This window comes from Scardinius erythrophthalmus (assembly GCF_964197995.2).
Source record: "Scardinius erythrophthalmus genome assembly, chromosome: 8".
Taxonomy (NCBI): domain Eukaryota; kingdom Metazoa; phylum Chordata; class Actinopteri; order Cypriniformes; family Leuciscidae; genus Scardinius; species Scardinius erythrophthalmus.
In genome coordinates this window covers 5411345-5422243 of record NC_138228.1, presented here as the reverse complement: position 1 = coordinate 5422243, position 10899 = coordinate 5411345, and positions in this window count along the sequence as shown.

Genomic DNA, 10899 nt, shown 5'->3' with positions numbered 1-10899 from the left:
CACCATATATAAGATCTGAGAAAGCAGTGGATCTTGAGATATTCATGTAAAGAAAATATTATAAAACTTGGACTTATGCTCTGTATATTTTCCATGTTATACATACTTTATGGTGTCCTTGTTACTGTGTAATTGTGCATTTAAGGACTGAGTAAAATTAGGGATAGGATTAGTTTTTGGTTTAGGGTTAGTTGCATGTAATTATGCATAATTTATAGTTATGGTAGCTACAAAATAAAGTGTTACCATTTTTCATTCATTGATACTACAGCAATTGTTGTATTCCAACATGGAGCTGTTCTTCATATATGAATGTGAAGTGCATACAGGCAACACAGAATCTGTCATTATATTAAATTCAACATATTGTCACAGTCGGTTGCAGTAACGATGATGAGAATGGATCTAAATGCAGCAGTGTAAAGATTTATTTAACTAAAAACTCAGGAATCAAGACACTGACAGAAGAACTGCACTAAAATGTGATGAAAATGGACAATGAACTGAACAAAACACAGGGCTTAAATACTCAGAACCAAACCAATTAACAACATGAATCGGAGATAATCAAACAATGAATAACCATAGAAACTAAACTAAAACCTGGACAAAACCAAAGCAAACACAGATAAACCCTGACTGAACAACATTTTAAACGCAACATTTTTGTTTTTGCCCCCATTTTTCATGAGCTGAACTCAAAGATCTAAGACTTTTTCTATGTACACAAAAGGCCTATTTCTCTCAAAAATTGTTCACAAATCTGTCTAAATCTGTGTTAGTGAGCACTTCTCCTTTGCCGAGATAATCCATCCACCTCATAGGTGTGGCATATCAAGATGCTGATTAGACAGCATGATTATTGCACAGGTGTGCCTTAGGCTGGCTACAATAAAAGGCCACTCTAAAATGTGCAGTTTTACTGTATTGGGGGGTCCGGGGGGGTCTGAAAACCAGTCAGTATCTGGTGTGACCACCATTTGCCTCACGCAGTGCAACACATCTCCTTCCCATAGAGTTGATCAGGTTGTTGATTGTGGCCTGTGGAATGTTGGTCCACTCCTCTTCAATGGCTGTGCGAAGTTGCTGGATATTGGCAGGACCTGGAACACACTGTCGTATACGCCGATCCAGAGCATCCCAAACATGCTCAATGGGTGACATATCTGGTGAGTATGCTGGCCATGCAAGAACTGGGATGTTTTCAGCTTCCAGGAATTGTGTACATATCCTTGCAACATGGGGCCATGCATTATCATACTGCAACATGAGGTGATGGTCGTGAATGAATGGCACAACAATGGGCCTCAGGATCTCGTCACGGTATCTCTGTGCATTCAAAATGCCATCAATAAAATGCACCTGTGTTCGTTGTACATAACATACGCCTGCCCATACCATAACCCCACCGCCACCATGGGCCACTCGATCCACAACGTTGACATCAGCAATCCGCTCACCCACATGACGTCATACACTCTGTCTGCCATCTGCCCTGTACAGTGAAAACCGGGATTCATCCATGAAGAGAACACCTCTCCAAAGTGCCAGACGCCATCGAATGTGAGCATTTGCCCACTCAAGTCAGTTACGATGACGAACTGCAGTCAGATCGAGACCCCGATGAGGACGACGAGCATACAGATGAGCTTCCCTGAGACGGTTTCTGACAGTTTGTGCAGAAATTCTTTGGTTATGCAAACTGATTGTTGCAGCAGCTGTCCAGGTGGCTGGTCTCAGATGATCTTGGAGGTGAAGATGCTGGATGTGGAGGTCCTGGGCTGGTGTGGTTACACGTGGTCTGCGGTTGTGAGGCCAGTTGGATGTACTGCCAAATTCTCTAAAACGCCTTTGGAGAGGCTTATGGTAGAAAAATTGACATTCAATTAACGGGCAACAGTTCTGGTGCACATTCCTGCAGTCTGCATTCCAATTGCACATTCCCTCAAAACTTGCAACATCTGTGGCATTGTGTTGTGTGATAAAACTGCACATTTTAGAGTTGCCTTTTATTGTGGCCAGCCTAAGGCACACCTGTGCAATAATCATGCTGTCTAATCAGCATCTTAATATGCCACACCTGTGAGGTGGATGGATTATCTCTGCAAAGGAGAAGTGCTCACTAACACAGATTTAGACAGATTTGTTAACAATATTTGAGAGAAATAGGCCTTTTGTGTACATAGAAAAAGTCTTAGATCTTTGAGTTCAGCTCATGAAATATGGAGGCAAAAACAAAAGTGTTGCGTTTATAATTTTGTTCAGTGTATAGAAGTCCATTCCACAGAATTCTGCAGAAATTCCCTCAAAATCAGCACAAAAATTGCAGTCTGCAGTTTTCGTCCAGGCCTTGGCATTACTCAAAACTAAAAGTGACACATTCATCTTTTAAAAGCAACCAGCAAACAAAATTAAATAAGCTTTCATATAAAAAGTGAATCTCCTCTGCTCTTTTGAATTACTGTCTGCTGCTTCCTCATATGGTCAATTAATAATTATGTCTCAAGGTAAGTATTTTTATTTTATTTCATTAATATTCATTGATCTTTTTTCAGGACAATCTAAAATGACGGATGAACCCATTTTAAACCTACAAGAATCGTAACGAACAGCAAGACCTAAAGTAACAACAAGACAAATGGTCATGTTTAAAGTAAACTCAAAGTCTGAATTATAATCCCAATATAACTGCTTCTGCATTTTACTCATGAAAACAATCATACATCATATACTGTACGTGTTCATGAAGGAACATTTCCAGGCTCATTGTCCGTTAATCACGTTGGACATTTATTGTATCCAGAACACCTCATATGTGACAATAGGAACAGTTGACCTGGAGCAAGCAGAGTGCATTACTCTTCACAATCTATTTTTATTTCTCAGGAACTGAGAGTTTAAGACTGAGGCGTGAATCGGCATGAACACCTCAGGCACAGAAGCTTTTAAGACCACCTATAAAGAAGAAACGCTACTGAATGATACATCTCAGACTTGTATTTCCCCATGTTTACAAAGGAACTCTTCCTCTTTCCAAACCACAGATAATGCATAATTCATAAGCACATGAATTATGAAGTGCTGTTGATAAGAAGACTCAGCTCTCTCTCCTGCCGTCCGTCTTCACAGGATTCCTTGCTGATATCAGCAATTACAGTCTTTCTGGCAGAAGAAGATTTTTTTATGTAGATTTTTGCATGTTTTTGTTGTCAATTTTTTATTTGCATTTATCTGCCTTTATCTGTACGTCATCATATGTACTTGAAAAATGCAAAGGAAAACTTTTCAGTTTTTAGTACATTGTTGTCGTGTAACACGTACCCTTAAACTCAGTGAGCATTACAGCTCCTTTTGAGTCAAATGGGGCAGAAATTGGCCATAACTGTGAAAAAGCTCTAAACAATTACCTTGATCATATGGCTGCCCTTTATCCCTGAACTATCTCTTATTATTATACATAAGTGCTCCATTCTCAATAAATACAGTCATCTTAGGAAGGAAGGGTGAGCGACAGGAATAATATGGTCTTTTTTGCTTTTTTCAAAAACATCAGTGGATAAATGTTGTTATTGTGATAGAGCCAGATGAACATTTATTTTTAAAACCCTAAAAGAACAAATATGCAATACGCATTTAGGTTCTGACTGTGTATCTAGAAGAGAAATGTAGAAATGTGTAAAAGTGGCCTTTCAATAACCTCTTACTATCGTTCCATGCAGCCCCCCCTGCTTAATGGACAGGACTATCGACGTGTGTTCATGAGGAGTGGAGGAAGTCCCTGGGGTGTGTATAACAGGAGGACACTGCAGGACGTCTCACAGCGGGACGAAATGCAATCTGACTGCATCACACAGTAAAGTGTTTCCCTGTTGCTCTCATGCTGGAAACAAATCAGCACTGTCGCTGTTTTATCATGACTGTGCCACTGGAGAAAGAACGCTGGAGGCTGCAATACTGCACTATTGTGCATCTAAAATAAGCAGGGAAATCAAAAAAAAAAAAAAAAAAAGAAGAATTACTTTTAAGCCACCAAATACTACTCCAAACCCTTTGGATGCTTGTTTTTCTGGAAACTTGTTTTTGCCGCTGATTAAAAAATAAAAAAGGTAATTGCTACTTTTTATCTCACAATTTTGGCTGTTTTTTTTTCTTGCAATTGCAAGGTTATATCTCATAATTCTTTATAACTTGCAATTGGGAGAAAAAAAAAATCTGAATTGTGACATAAAATGTCTTTACTTCTTGTAATGCAAAATGCGAAAACAAGCATCCATAAATCCATTTTCACCTTATTTATAAGTTTAAGCTATGATCATGTACAATTTATTGTGTAATGTGTAGTATATAAAAAAATATATAATATTTAATTTATAAACATAATATGAAAACATAATAATTAATAATTAAAAAATGAGAAATATTGTCTGGCAACTGACTAAAATCAAATAAGTTGTGTATTGAACCGAATTAAATAATTTAAGCTAAATTTATCTATTTATTTATTATAAAAATGACAAAATGAAGTATGACGTGTGGAACGAACTGTTGTTGTCTTGTCATCCTAAAATTCTTTGGTCTTTAAAATAAAGAAAAGAAGCAATATATGAGAATGGTTAGTATGCGCAAAAGTCGTGCAACCCGGTCACTTTATTTAGCATAAACACTACGTTCGGATTCATCAATTGGAATGAATTCATTCCGACTGAAACAAAAGGTGTCCATGTTACTGTAGCTGCTGATATACAGGATGGTTATAAAAACAAATAAGGTTCCTCGTATCTGCTATTGCTAGAGAGAGAAGAGGAAAGGCCAAACCACAGGTGTGTTCTCTTAGCAGAAGGCCAAAGCATTGAGACCCAATTAAACTGGGGGTTCATGTGAAATCACCTTTTCATGGCGTGCCAAACACCTGCTTATCCCTGCTCGGTAACACTCTTAAAGCATTGCTATTGTTTGGTGCTTACCTTTAAAATTAGATTTTTTTTTTTTTTTTTTCTCTTACCATGCTTCACCTCTCGCAGTTATTCCTGGGCGTTTGGACTGCAAGGGGAAGATAAGGAAATGTGTGTTGGCTTACTCTAACAGTGAAATTGGTTTTAGATCACATAGCAGGGCTTTTTCAGCCATGCTGAAGGACCCTTTTGTGATGCTTACCAGGCAAAACTGCCCCTGAATGAATCAGAGGGAATGTGAAAAGCATTTCTTCAGTCTGACACACAGAATGATGCAAATGGAGAGTCAGTCAAGGTTCTTACTGTAAGTCGAATGCGATGTCCAGATTCATCCTGTGCAAATGTAAATTCACTTTATCTGTGTTACTTCAGTGGCTATAAATAACTAGATTAAATATATATTATCAGTGCTCGGTAGAAACTGATTAAATGTGTATCGGATTCCAAAAATGCAATACAATTACTATTCAATTTTTATTTTTTTAATTCACAAAATGGCAGGCAATTATTCAATCTATTATCAACCAATTTAACTTTCTGAACTTTCTTTAAATTAGTTTCATGTCATATTATCATATTACTTTAGTTTTCACTTGCACACCACAGTATTCTCCTGTACTGCAGTTAAAGTGTCACTCACTTCACTTTAGTGTTTGACTTCTCTATGTCTTAGGGTCTATGTTACACTGGCGTCAGACTATGTGAGCAGATGCATAATTTCACCTGGAGTTTGTTTATTTTATTTTGGGGATAGTTCACCCAAAAATGAAAATTCTTCAATCATTTACTTACCTTCAAGTTGTTCCAAACCTGTATGAGTTTCTTTCTTTTGCTGAACACAAAAGATATTTTGAAGAATGTTGGTAACCAGACATTTGATGGACCCCATTGATTTCCATGGTAAACAATTTTCCTATTATGGAAGTCAATGTCTGCCGTCTACGGAAGAGGATTAGGGCCAGGCAATAATAAAAAAATAAAACCATCTCGAGATTAAAGTCATTATAATGCGAGATTAAACTCGTTACATTTCGAGAAAAAAAGTCGAAATACAATCTTGAGAATAAACTCATTAAATATCGAGAATAAAGTCGTTGTGTTGCGAGAAAATAACTCGTTAAATTTCGAGAAAAAAAGTCAAAATACAATCTTGAGAATAAACTCATTAAATTTCGAGAATAAAGTCGTTGTGTTTCGAGAAAAAAAGTCGAAATGAAATGTAGAGAATAATGCATTCGATCAGTGTTCATTGCATAGCCTACTGATATCAACCTCATTGAGGTTTCGTGGTTTCCCAGGATACCATAAGACACATTATTAATCGTTGTTGGTTGTGTACGCCTCCATCCACAGAATGTAACGACTGTAACCATCTATACAGCCATTAATGGCAATGCTGTACGGTTTTAGTTTATCATAGCTGTCCATATGCCAGAGTGTATTTGGGCCAGCGCAAGTGGCGTCTTCTCAAGCGTCTCCTTCGTCGAAATTCCATACCTTGAGGATCAACAAGTTTAATAATGCGTCTTATGGTATCCTGGGAAACCACGAAACCTCCATGAATTTCATGTTGGACAAAAGCGAGTACATCGCGCAAATTGGACTGATTTTTTCTTCTAAAAACACCTAGCCGACCTAGACCTAATGTTCTATTCTTTGTTACTGAAAGAAAGTCAAAAATATAGATTGTCTAAGTGATCTAACTCTGCCATGTCCTCTATCAGGTTATGCAATGAACACTGATCAAATGCGTTATTCTCTAACGTTACATTTCATTTCAACTTTTTTTCTCGAAACACAACGACTTTATTCTCGACATTTAACGAGTTTATTCTCACAATTACTTCGACTTTTTTCTCGAAATTTAACAAGTTTTTTCTCGAAACACAACGACTTTATTCTCGAAATTTAATGAGTTTATTCTCAAGATTGTATTTCGACTTTTTTCTCGAAATTTAACGAGTTTTTTCTCGAAACACAACGACTTTATTCTCAATATTTAATGAGTTTATTCTCAAGATTGTATTTCGACTTTTTTTCTCGAAATTTAACGAGTTTTTTCTCGAAACACAACGACTTTATTCTCAATATTTAATGAGTTTATTCTCAAGATTGTATTTCAACTTTTTTCTCTCGAAATTTAACGAGTTTAATCTCGCATTATAATGACTTTAATCTCGAGATGGTTTTAATTTTTTATTATTGCCTGGCCCTAATCCTCTTCCGTAGCCGTCAACTGGTTACCAACATTCTTCAAAATATCTTCTTTTGTGTTCAACAGAAAAAAGAAACTCATACAGGTTTGGAACAACTTGAGGGTGAGTAAATGATGACAGAATTTTCATTTTTAGGTGAACTATCACTTTAAGCTAACCCTTATGCCCAGATGCTTGTGATGTACATTTTTGCACATTGTTTTCTGACAGTGAATTTGTCACAAACACTGTAGATAAACTCAGATCAAAATGCAAAATCGTTTTCTTCGTATCCATGCCTTAATACACTGCAAATGCATAAATGATGACAGTATTCTGAGAAAATCATAACAGTAATAAATCTGATAAATTCATAGGAGCAAAATCCATTATCTAGCCAAATGCTGTAAATAAAGCATCTCTTTACTGATGATCTTGCTATTAAAAGTGAGCTATGAGTCGGAAAATCACTTTGTTTCATCTCCTGGCACTGTTTCAATCATTTGTTATCTTACAAAATATACTTCGGTTTCCCAGAAGTGAAGTCAAAACAACCATAATCGTCATCTTCCCCGCTGTAGTGACTTTGACTGGTGTTTGGTTATTAATTTTACTCCGGCAAGAGGAAATGACTAGTGTGATTCCTTTGTCATTCTACACATGTCCCCCAAAGATTCCCTTCACAACAGCACTGAGTGTTGTCAGGAGAAAGTGAAGAGAAGAGGATCAAACATGCAGATGTCTCCCCGTCAAACTCTTTCTATAGTTCAAAGAGAACAAAGTAAAATTGGCACAAATGTAACTTTAATTAGTTTCCTTATTTTTGATCCTCGTAATGAGTTTGGCAGGTGCAGTAAATGAGACGGCTGAACTTTGCCACCAGATATTCTCTCAGGTACCGAGACATGTACTTGAAAGAGAAGAAGACGCTTAAGATCTTGAAATTTCTGATTCATCAGAAACTTTGATGCCTTTTGGCTTCCTGCAGTTTGTCTGAATCAAAAATCTTGTGAGGTAACCTAGCTCACTCTGTAAAAGAAGGTCAAAGAACAAGTTCACTGAAGACATCTCCTTTTCCTCATATCCAGCAGAACTGCATCTGTAGGATCTCAAGTACAGGTCTTGACCCACTAGTTAAAAATTCAGTGCATGCTGTGTTTGCTGTAACTTTTTTTCTGCATTATAGTACAATTCGGTATCCTACTTTAAGTTGCTGAGCCCACAGCACTGCTTCAGGCCTTCCTCCAGAAGAACAGGCAAATAGAGGAAAAGCCCAACTGCAGGCTACAGTACACTGCAAAGCAAACAAGAGGGAATTTAAAATCATCTGCAGCCTATAGGGCAAGGTCTCTCACTTTCCCTCTGTTTCCTTTTGACCAGTGCACATCCATCTCGTCTTCATGTGTCATTGCATTGCAGAGCCTCTGTTCCAATGCTATTAATGGTTTCCACATATGCTCGGATCTCTTTATACATTTTACAGACTGCTGTGCCAGTCGTCAGTGGATTATGAAATGCTGTAATCACTGGTTCCACTTGCCTGATTTCAGGATGATTTAGGGTTAGTTCCTGCCGCTGCTGGAGGATTAGAGATCCAGAGTGGAAAATAGTGAAGACTAAATTGAATGGCAAAGGAAAATCCAATTTATTTCAAAACATATTAGGATATTTACATAAAATGAATGATTTTTATAAAAGAATTCTTCTTCTTCTATGTTGTGTAAATCCTCCAGTTGGTAATTTAAGACCACAGCACAATACAAGACCTACGTACCTCCCGGTCTTTAATTGCGTTACCCATACGGGACCAACACCATAACAGCTCTTACTGAACATCCCATAGAAATGAGCTTGAGATTTCAGCGTGATTTTCAGGAACATGTGAGAATGCGTAGCATTTTTATTCAAATCATAGTTTTATTTCACAATACATATTGTTTCAAAGCAGGAATTATTCATTAAGGAAGTATTCTGTTATCAGCCAAAGATGAATTTGTAGTACACGTTATGTGATCAGTTTTCAGTTAAGCTAACACAATGAACTTATTAGGGGCCGTTCACACACAACACGTTTTTTTTCCATTCAACTGCACTACGTTTCCATTATTTTTCCATGTCTCGCGCATGACACGGCATTCTAAAAACGCGCTCTAGTTAAAGGGAGGGTAGGTAATTTTGGAGAGGCTAGCAATAGTAAGTTAGCTTTGAAAGCATGAAATCCCACCCTCCCTTCAGAGCGTCTCCAAAGCCATGCCTTCTTCAAAGCACATGAGAGAAGAGTTTGCAAAGCATCACGAGACGAGAGACGGCGTTAAACTACCTCATGTTTCAAAGCACATAATATTACAATAATAATAATGATAACATGAACATCTTTAAAGAGCTCTGACCTGTACCACCTGACTGCTGCAGATTCATTTCGCTGTTGATAGTGTTGCCATTGAAACGCAAACCGCTCAGAGTATAACGTCACAGGATTCCATCTCTTCGAAATTACAGTATTTATGGCGTGAACGCAGCATAAGCTCAGTGTTTTGGTGTAAAAGGCAGCTGCTGTTTCGGTTGCGGTGCTCGATGACTGACGTCTGTCTAACTCTGCACAGCATGAAACACGCTGATGACGTGTGATGTGTGCATGAGCAGGGTGTGTGGAGACGGTATGGAAACACATACGTTTACAGGCAGGTAGGACATCGAATCATTGCATTCAGACCGCATGCAATGATTGGACGAAGATGTTTTTGTCCTACGTCTTCCACAGATCATATATGTACATATAAATATATTTAGACCACTTAAATTAGTGATTGCTATCAGGATGTGAAGAGACTTTCAACCAGCATAACAAAAAACAATTCTGGAACGAATTGCCTGTCCTGCCTTTAAAAGAAGTTCCTCGCATTTTTTGTTGTTCCACTGACCCGCATCTCGCGTTTTTAACTGCAAAAATGTGTTCTGTGTGAACCGGCCCTTAGGCAGCAATAATACAAGTATAATATATTCGGATAATATTGGAAAATTTTCACACTTTTCACATCAGCTTTAATGGTCTTGCTATCCTGTAGCTATTTACAAGGATCTTGTAGTTTTGGTTTGAATGTGTGTTGTTTGTTTTATTGGATATAGTCTGTGAGATGACTAGCTCTGGCTGGAGGAGATTGTGGCCTACAGGCATTATTAGAAGTGAAGCACTCACTTCTGCGATTCCTTTGTTGGATAGACCTTCTGAGTGAACCTGAGATTGCAAAGGGCACCAACATGAATCAGGTTGAAGTGCCACAACTCACACAGGTCTCATATTGCCAGCATGGGAAAAAAGTTACTAAGCAACGTCCAAAAAGGAATGAGAATTGCCAGGCCTCTTAATGTTGTTTCAGCACAGATGCTAGGTTATTTCTTCGTTACTGTCTCTGAAGTGCACTGTAATGTCCCACTGCTTCAAACTGGCACATTGTGTGTTGAGTCCAATAGATGCTTCTGGTGTCAAGCGCATTAGAAAATGTTCATTGGGGCGATTCTAAGACGATACTTATGGGGACTGTTTTCAGAAAACATGGAGATAAATCACTGTTTGAGAAAACTCAATTGCGCAATCGATCAACAGATCTTGCAATAAAACCATGAACCATAAAGCAGTGAAATGATGAGGTGACACACAGTTTTTATGACTTCTATCAGTAATGATAGAATGACACACAATAAGCAAGAGCAACAAAAGCACAGGATAATCTGTGAGCTATGAAGTCCACAAT